The following is a 10,033-nucleotide window of genomic DNA, read 5'->3' as shown; positions in this document are numbered from 1 at the left end:
TTTTTAATCAAATTTCTATCTACCAAACGATTTCCTTTATTGCAACAATAATGGAACAAAATTTTCTTCTTTTTTTTTTTAGAAAGAAGAAACCATTTTAACTCAGAGACATTTTTATTTCTCAGCTGAACATCTACGTCTTTTATCTGCCTGTTAATGAAATGTTATGTTTAGTTTTCATGGTAATAAAAGGCTGAAGTATTGAGTTTTTTAGCTGACTTTCTCAGGGCTGGTTTGGTGTAAACTACAGGTTCATGTCTAAAGATTAGAGCCTTTTTCTTTCCACAGTGATGCAGACAACAATCAACAATTAACTCTTCTAAAACGTATAGGCTGAAGGAATACTGAAGGCTGCAGAGTATCTTTAATGGTGATTAAACTGGACTCACCAATTGGCTGTTGGACTGGACTCCACCCCTCTGTGCTGCCCTGGAAAACACAACAAACAAACTGTCAAAAAAAACAGCCAAATCAACAGTTTTCTATAAAAAATAAAATAAAAATAAAAAAATAAAAAAAACATTGCCCCCTTCTGGTCGAACACAGGTTAAAGAAAAGTTTCATTTACAGAGAAACGAAGCGTGACTCACTGAGATCATCTTTGTTTCTGAGCCACCTGACAGGTTCACCGCTGAAATGTTTTTAAAAAACTAGTTATTAATGCTGAGGTACAGAGAAAAGGGCTTCATCACAGAGACTAAAGGACCTAAACTGGAGCCAGTTTGAATAATTAGAGAAAGAAAAACCTCAGAACTGTTCATTAGTTCTGAATCTACTGGTTGAACTTTGTGACTCGAGGCTCCAGAGGTTTTTAATTTAACAACTGTTGTCAGGCAGATTGATCTGTATGGAAGAGGATTATGGCCACTGAAAAAATAAAAACGTTAACTGACTCTTAAATATTATTTTAGTTTAATATGGGGGAAAAAGTCAGTATTCTGACTTTTCTCAGAATTCTAACTTTAGTGTGTCTGCTTCAGAAAAAAGTCAGAAGTCTGAGAAAAAAGTCAGAATTCTGACTTTTTTCCCATATTAAACTGAAATAATATGTAGCATTTTTTTGTGTCCCTAATCGTCTACCGTAGATCCGAGAGTAAATAACTGAATGTTTGAATATTTTCTGAACATAGAAACACAACAAAAGAAGCACTTTGCTTCCTCACAGCACCACATAAATCAAACATTTTTTTTTATCAATATTCTGCTGCACATCTAGATTTTCAACTGACTAAACCAGCCCAGAAAGTCTAGTCTACCAGAGCCTAGAAGTCTGTGCTTACTGGAAACCACCACTCTCCGTGGTGCTGACAGACTGGGGCCCACCCAGGTCCAAACGCCATAAAGACCTGTTGCTGCTGCAGCGATGCATCTGGATGTATCTTTTGTCAAACATTTACGGTGAAGAAGAAACCAAAGTTATCAGCTGACGCTGCAGGATGCAGCTCAACAGGTAAAAATCTGTTTCCAGGGTTTGTTTGTTTTTTTAAGTCTACATATGAGGCTTTTTATCTCCTCAGACTTCGGCATTCCTTGGCTAACGTGAGCGTTAACAGGGCTGCTCGATTCCAAACAGAGCTGCAGAAGATCCTGCATAGTGACACTAAAACTCGGAGTCTAACCACTGATCAGACATCCGTTAAAGTTACTTTAATCTAAAAAAAAATGAATCACATGAGGGGGAAAAAGTTCAAACCAAGCAATATTTAAATCATAACACAAATCATTTACATAAATATATAAATTATTGATATATGGTAACACTTAATGAACATTAAATGTCTGTAGATGTTTATTCAATCCAAAATGAGCTACAGAGACAAACATCATGATCTTCATTGAAGGACTAAAATTATCCGTCTGAAGGAAACTAACGCCGACTTTCTTCCACATTCGGTTGAAAAAAATAATCTGCACCTTTTTCTAAATGCTGCAAAAAGTTTGACTTTGAAGATGCAGAAAACAAGTAAGGAACAAATAAAACATTGCAAAGCACAACCCTAAAACTGGACATCAATATTTCTGTTCTAAATATAAACATGAGAATAAAAGCAGCTTTCAGGAAGATTTGCTTTTCCTGAAAGCTGCTAATGTGACGAAGAGGAAAACATGCAAACCGAGACACAGAGCAGCAGCAGCACTTTCCTCCCCGACGTAAAGAAACTAAACTCTACTGAAATTTACTTTAAAACTATTAAAAACAACTTAAATGAAAAAACGTTATTGATTACAAATCGGAAGCAAATTAAAAACGTTTATCAAAAGTTATCGAACCGATTTTAAAGCAAAAAAACAAACAAACTATAAAGTACTTTTAACTTTATTATTTTACATTACGTATTTTCTGCTGCCAATAGAAGGAGTTAAAATGAAAACAAATGAAAGTTTTCAAACAAAGCTAACCTGGGTCCTGAACCTAACTTGTTATTTTTGAAGTTAGAACTTTGACGTTCTTACAGAACCAGCAGAACTTAAAAAAAATAAATAAAACATCCTGCAGTACTTTCATCTAAATGGGCAAACAAATTAAAGTAGCAGAAAATAGAAGTATTAAAATGGATCAAATCTTTTATAGATGTAAATTAAAACTTAATAGTTGAGGGTTAAATACTTTCTGATGGGAAAACTGTCATAATCAGTTTAATAATGAGTTTCACACACAGATACTTTAAATAAATATTAGAAAACACGAGAGTAAAGCCAAAGATCTAAAGGAAGGAAAACTCCTAAATATGAGCCCAGAATAAAACGCATCCATCCTGAAACCATCTCATTTCACTACGGGATAAACTACACAGTTAGAGAAGTATTTGCATGCGAAACGTCCAGCCAAGCAATACCTGAAAACGCAGTCAGATCAGTGTGGAAACGTTAAACAGGACACCACAGAGAAGTAGAAGTACTAGAAGGAAGCTCAGGTGTTTGCTTTAAAACCAGCCGTACTTTAAAGGAAGGAGGAGAAGTTTCTGACTCTACCAATTGTTTAAAACTGAGTTTTTTCTCTTTGGGAAACAATACAAAATTTTATTTCTCAAAATTGACCAAATTTTAAAAAGTGTGAGATTTTACTAAAGCTAAAAACCTCAGATTAAAATACCCGAAATTCTTCTGACACCTGAGGAAAATATCAATAAAGTCCAAAAAAAAAAAGTGATCCAGCATCACTGACCCGCTTCGTCTGACAGAGAACTAAACTTAGTGTCAGAAACTACTAAAATACTACAACAAACTGTACAACCTGCGTATAAATCTGTCAACTGATCATTCAGCCAGAGGAGAAAACCTTTAAGGTTGAAATGTTTGAGACGTTTGTTGGAGTTTTATTGTTGAGTCAGCAGGAAACCGTTCCTTTCTTTCAACAGTACTTCAAACCCGTTTCACATCAGCCTGTGATTGCTGAAGTACTTGTAGTACTGAGGTACACAGACGTCGTTAAAAAGTACAATTCCCTGGCAGATGAAGTGATAAATTCAAACTTTTAGAACAGAATGTTTAAAATGTTCAACATAGTAAGGGACAAATTACTACTGAAACTGACAGTTTTAAAAGTATTCCAGATGTATACACAGTTATAACTACTCTGGTACTTTACAGACACAACTAAGGTATAAAGGAGGTCATAGCCTGGCTCGTACTCAGTACTTTATTAGTACTTGGCTAACAAATAACCAAATACATATTGAACCTAGGGCTGGGCGATATAGAAAAAAAGCTTATCGATAAAAAAAAAATGCATATTGATCAATATCGATAATTATTGAAAAGATTTGAAACCATATTTTATGTGCAGCTCTGCCTGGACTTTTTATAATATTGCTAAATGATTTAATTTTAATAAAGAACTCAAACACAGACTTCCAATTAAATCTTTATTTAACGACCTTTTTTAACCATAACAGAATTGTGTTAAAGAAAAATAACTTAAGAGACCTGAGTTATGTTATTAAATACTGACAAAGAATAAACTAAAGTGACCAGAAAAGTGACCAAAATAAATATAACTAATAAATAAATTAACCCCGCCCCCATTCTTCTAAGCTGAACCTGGTTCAGCTTAGTTTCCTGCTTTAACCTGAGTTATTACTTTGAAGTTTCTGGCCCCTCAGCATTTTTCTCTCAATTGTTAGAACTACGTCTGAAACTGCCCAGAACTGAATATATATATATATTTTCCCGAAATTCCCGAAGATTCCTCGGAGGCGATGCAGAGCGGCGTCGGGGCCTAAACAGCTCGTACTCCTGCGGCTGTGAGCGGCTGAGATGATAAAAAAAAGTTGGTTGTTTTATCAGACTTGGTTTTCACTGGTTCCCGACACATTTTCCAGATGACTGTGGTTTGTTTTTTGTCCGACTTGCCATAACCGAAATACTGCCGAACTACAAAAACCCTTCTTTGGAACAATTTCCTCCGCCTCTCCTTGCTGCACAGCTTCATGTGCTCTGTGTTGTGGTTTGAGAGGGCGGCGCTTGGTGACGGCGTGCCTGGGTCCGCGATTGTGATTGGTTGGGAGGAAGCAGTGACTAGCATAAACCTACATGCTAGGCTACAATGAGAAGGAAGGAAAACTGCGTTTCTTTTATCGACTCTCTTTTTTTCTATTGCGCCAAACGTCTATCGATCGATATATATCGTTATTGAATTATCGCCCAGCCCTAATTGAACCCTTTTAAAATCTGTTTAAACAATAAACAGAAAAATATTCAAAACATTAAGTAATACCAGGTGAAAATACTTCAGCTACAAGTAGTGAAGTAGTACATCATATCTCATTCTGAAACCTCGAGCTTCCAGGCCTTAAAAACTACAACATTTAGTTTGAAGAGCAGGAAAATTAAAGTTCTGTTTAACGTTCAGCAGTACTTTAAATAAAAAGTACTAAGTTAGAAAAACTTGTTTACAATCTTTTAAGACTTTTTTAAAGTTTTTAAATGCGTCTCAAATGAACACAATGCTAAAACTCTGCTGGTACCGAAATGGAAAGTACTTTTATAAATCAATATTAATACAAATGATTGACAGAATGTGTCGGTACTAAAGTACAACAAACTGTTTTAATGAAGCTAAAAGCAAATTAAGATTAAAAACTATGAAAAACTGTCATTTATTTTACAGAAAAACAGAAAATACTTACTTTTACAAGTAGTTCAACCAGGTATTTTGAAATTGTTGTTTCTGAACCTGAAGTTTCAAGATCTGAAAATGTAAAATATTTACTTTGATGGAAATAAAAATACAGCTTACTTTTAAGAAGGAAAATAAAGTATTTCTGTTTTTCTAATTAATGAAATCTATGCTGCTTTTTATAAGAGTATCTTTTAAATGTTTTTGAATTAAATCGTTGCTGTTTTTATTTAAATCCAAAGCTAAATACTCTGTTAAACCTTATAAAAATGTATGAACCTCAAAACTGCAAACAGAACAATCCCACATTTAGTTAAATATTTCTGTGACTCCAATTAAGTAGTTTGAACTAATTGTCTAAAATATGATAGAAAGTTTAAAATAAAGAATAAAAAATATATATTAAAACACAACAAACAGCTTTAAACCTGCAGAAAAAAAGGAAAAAAGTCCAGTCGGCCCAGTAAAATAAACTGGGAAACAAATGTATTCTATAATAACACTTTCCATTTAATTAATAAAATCTAGACTTTGAAAACCCGAAAACTCTCAGCAAAAAGTAATTCATCTAATTTTACAGCGAGTACTTTTAAGTAGTTCTGCTTTCCAGAATCCAACTAAATAGTAAGTATAAAGTAGAACCCTGAAGAAACAGACTGTTTTCTTTGGTAGATTTTCACCAAATCATTAGAAAAATATGTTTTTTTCTCAGAACGTATATTATTAGAAAATAACAAACCTGTAAATCTAGATTTTTTGTAAATTAAAAGTAAATCAGACAAATTTTATAAATTAATGGATTTATATTACATACTTTTTTATTTAAAAGAGAAAAACTACACTTAATCTAAGTATGAAAACACAACTAACTAGTGTGAAGGATTTCCAATGTTAATCTGGGTCATCCTCAGAAAAAACAACAGAATAAAGTTCAGAATCCTCTGAAAAATACTTGGAAACAATCATAAAGTAGCTTCTAGTATAAATCTTTTAGTTTTCTTTAATCTATATTTCAGGAGCAGATCTTTAGTCTCATTCCAAGTGATGATGTGCTGTAAGATTATAATCCAGCAGCAGCAGCAGCCTCAGATTGGCTGGTATTCCCAGTCCGGAGGGATGGGGCAGCGGGGAGTAAAGTGAAAGCTCCCGGTTCGGTGTCCCGGTCGGGATCCGGTTATATTGGGCTGTTTGCTTTGGAATGGGTCGGGAAGTTGTCGGGATGTAAACTTCGATGAACCCGCATGCCGCCGCAGCAGCAGAGGCCCGAAAACAGCGAGAAGTGAGGCTAAGATGGAGGGTTGATCCTGAAGCAGCTCTACAAACTCCGCTTTTCTTTCCACTCTGGGAGAAATGATTCACCCAACCGCTGCTAACCGACCGCAGCTGGGCTGGGCAGAGCCAGCGAGCTGTCTGGCAGGCTCACAGCAGCGGGGAAGGACAACGTTTCAGTTAGAGCTTCGATGTTTTGTCGCTTCTTTTTTTTTTTTTGTCGGTGTGAAAGCACCGACCGTTCACCGAGAACAAGTGGATGCGGCCCGAAGTTAGTGTCTGAATCGCAGTATTGACAAAAGGCGCATTCCGCTGTTTTTAAAGACCCTACACTACATGATAACTAAACCCCTGATTACTTTAAAACACGGGTTGTTCTTTTTTATTTAATTAAAAGTTACATTTAAATGTCGTTTCTAGTATTGATGCATTTCATTAAAAGAAAAATAAACAAATTAAACTACCAAACCACTCAGATGTGGGTATAACTATTCTTTGCTGTTTATTAGGGTTGTCACGATACTAAACTTTTCAACTCAATACCGATACTAAATAAAATATTCAATACTCGATACCATTTTCGATACCACAAGGATAAAAACAAAGACTCCAAAATTCTACAGAAATATTTTCATTAATTAATAAAATACAATAAAGGTTGTTTGCTGTGCACAATATTAAGCAAGCTTGATAAAAAACGTATAAAATTTAAATTAGGTGTTCCTTCCTTGGCTATGCTTTGCACACATAACAATGACGCTAGCCAAACCGGTTAAGAAACAAAAATAATTCTCAGCAGCTGCACCTGTTAAAGAAAAAAGTCTGAAACTGAAAAGTGCGGAGAATTATTCAATCACAGTGTTCAGAAAGAGCATTTTCCTCTATTCTGCACTTTAGATGAATGACTGCTTAGGTGCCACTGGTGGTAGCTCTGTATCGATACCTTTGAAAACGAGTATTGTATCCGGATACAACGTTTCAGTATCGATACTTTTTTGAGTATCAATACTTTTGACAACCCTACTGTTTATACATCTTAGAAAACACTACGGAAGAGGATTAAGGCCACTGAAAACATTTTAAAAAGTTAACAGATTTTTTTTATCTCAGAAAAAAGTCAGAATTCCGACTTTTTTCTCTCAATTCTGACTTTAATCTCTGAATTCTGACTGAATTTTAACAGCTAACAAACATGTTAGCATCAAGCTGTTGCCATGTCTGTTTTAAAGACTATGGTAGCTCTCTTATTTTAATCACTTTCTACCCTTCCATTAATTAAATATCATCCTTATGTTAAATAGCATCACGTAAAAAGTCGCCTAATCGTAATTTTCCACCAATGTGTCACTGGCCCTCCCAAACAACTCACATCTTTGTCAGTGAAGCTCAGTGCTCCCACATCTCTTCCTTCAGGGTGCCCATCTACATTAAGATCCATAATTCTGAGAAAAAAAGTCAGAATTCATTCTGAGATTAAAGTCAGAATTCATTCTGAGATTAAAGTCAGAATTCTGACTTTTTTCTCATATTATACTGAAATAAAATAAAAATAAAAATCAGTTAACTTTTTTTATTTTCTCCAGTGGCCATAATCCTCTTCGGTAAAACACAGCATTACATGTACTCCACAAGTTATAGTTATTCAAATATCTCTAGAAATACTGATATCACATCTTTTTCTGCCATTTAAATCAAATAAGACCAGGAACCCCAACACAATTTGACATATAAAGCATAAGTATATACTAAAAACAGCACTTTACCAGTATACATGAAGTTTGTAATCTACCAAAACCAGAAAAGCTCTACTCTTTTCTATCCAAAACAAATAAACACTAACAAACTATATCACATACTTTAAGCATCGTGTAATGATTGTGTAATAACTTGTTCCATGTTTTAACTTTCTTTGTGTTCAGTCTCCAGGGCTGAGTTTTCCCTAAAAATAGCGGAATCCTCCTTTACTAACAATCACCCAGAAGCCAACTTCATCCCCATAAACGTTAGCTGCTAATGCTAACTATCATGCTAGCTGCCCGGGCTAACGGCGCCAGCAGGCGGATAACTTCACGCAAAGAGACGTGAGGAGCCTCCCTGGGAGACCCGGAGGAAAAACTGAGGGAGAAGATGAGCAGCACTCCTGAACCACACCGTTTTTTCGGGACAAACCCCGACGGAGAGCCGCCGTCTGTCGGTGGCTCTAAGTTCTGTCGGCCCCTTGTCCTCCAGAACTCCAGAACCTCGGTCCGCAGCTAAACACACACAGCCAGCCGGAACACACACCCTGCGGCCGCTCACACACCTGCTCACACACCTGCTCGGAGCCTCGGGGTCAGTCTGCAGCCCCGTCAACTTCAACACTGGACTGAATTAAAGTTATGAAATAAAAAAAGCCCACTTACTCAGCAGCAGTCCTCCTCCAGATTAATTAAATATTTTCCTCCCAACTGCCGATATACGATGGAGCCGCAGCTGAGCAGGAGTCCGGCCGCCTCCTGCTCACCGAACTGCACTTTGTTCTGTTGTTGGAGTAAAAAAGACGTTAAAAAACAGAGAAACTGAAGCTACAAAACAAGAAGAACTCTTCTTCAATCTCATTCAGCTCAGCCTCAGCACAACACAGATCCCTACGCCACCGAGCCGGAGGAAGGGGGCACAAAAACTACACGCCGGCCCACAAAAACCTCCCCAATCTACCACCAAGCGTTTGATACCGGCTTAGTTCGACCCCAAAGTTCGTTAATAAGGTCGAATCAATAAAAGGAGTCGGATCGAAAGGTTGTTGGGGGAGGGAACTACTTTATGTGTCGGTGCGGCGAATTTATTTCACTTTGCCTAAGGAACGGCGGTGCTGCGACTCCCATTGCCTAGGGAAAAAACCCGGATGTAAACTCAGTGAAACTCTACGGAGAGAAAGTCTTTTTCTCTCTCTCTCACACACACACACGCCATGGATGGAGTTGTGTTCTTGTGTTCTCCACCTCACAGGCGGGCCGTCCGCTCCCAGCCTCCATGTTCGCCGAGTGTTGATGCACTTTGTGGAAGAAGAGGAGGAGGAAGAGGACAGGTGGCTCGGCCTTCCTCCCTCTGCTCGTGTTATTCGCTGAAAAACGGCCTCACAAAGAAACACACAAGTGGAGGAACGAGACTTGGGGAAAAAACCGGTTTTAGCTCGTTTATAAACAAATACAACAGGAAATGGTTTGATAACTGTCTAAGTTTGTTGTTTAATTAAACGATGTATTCAAATCTGCAACTAATGTGTTCGCAGAATGCCACGCTGCTATGAGGAACATATAAAAACAACAAACTGGGAAGTTTTTTAATGTAATTCCTGACGAAGATTACAATAAGATAGCCTTTAATAAGGAGATGAAAGGATTAATTTAATTTAAAAAGCCCAAATTCACAAAAAAGTTCTCATAATCCACTCTGCAAAAAATAAAACAACTATAGTATAATATTCAATAAATTCGAATATAATTTAGAAGTTATTTTGTGAACTGAAACTCAATCTCCAAAGTGAAAAAACATCCTCCTAATTATAATGATTTCCACTTATAGCCAAGGGCGGAGCTAAATGGGGGGCCAGGGGTGGCCATTGCCACCCTTAGCCAGAGATGGGAAGTAACGAAGTACAAATAC

At 36.7% G+C, this 10,033-nt stretch overlaps 1 protein-coding gene across 4 annotated transcripts in view; it reads right to left on the bottom strand.

The window, feature by feature from the left end:
* phf21a (PHD finger protein 21A) overlaps positions 1-9,019 on the bottom strand; it is a 31,968-nt gene extending 22,949 nt beyond the window's left edge. For 2 of the 4 annotated variants that reach the window (XM_015399043.1, XM_015399042.1), the window contains exons 1-2: positions 8,791-9,019; positions 390-429 (exon numbers count right to left, since the gene is read on the bottom strand). The gene's annotated coding sequence lies outside the window, so the exon portion shown is untranslated. The remainder of the gene's footprint in view (positions 1-389; positions 430-8,790) is intronic. The other 2 variants (XM_015399045.1, XM_015399044.1) reach the window with 1 other exon arrangement.
* Between the last annotated feature and the right edge of the window lie 1,014 nt (positions 9,020-10,033).

The sequence above is a fragment of the Cyprinodon variegatus genome, unplaced genomic scaffold (genome assembly GCF_000732505.1).
Source record: "Cyprinodon variegatus isolate N-32 unplaced genomic scaffold, C_variegatus-1.0 Scaffold984, whole genome shotgun sequence".
NCBI lineage: Eukaryota > Metazoa > Chordata > Actinopteri > Cyprinodontiformes > Cyprinodontidae > Cyprinodon > Cyprinodon variegatus.
This window is presented reverse-complemented; position numbering and strand designations above follow the sequence as displayed.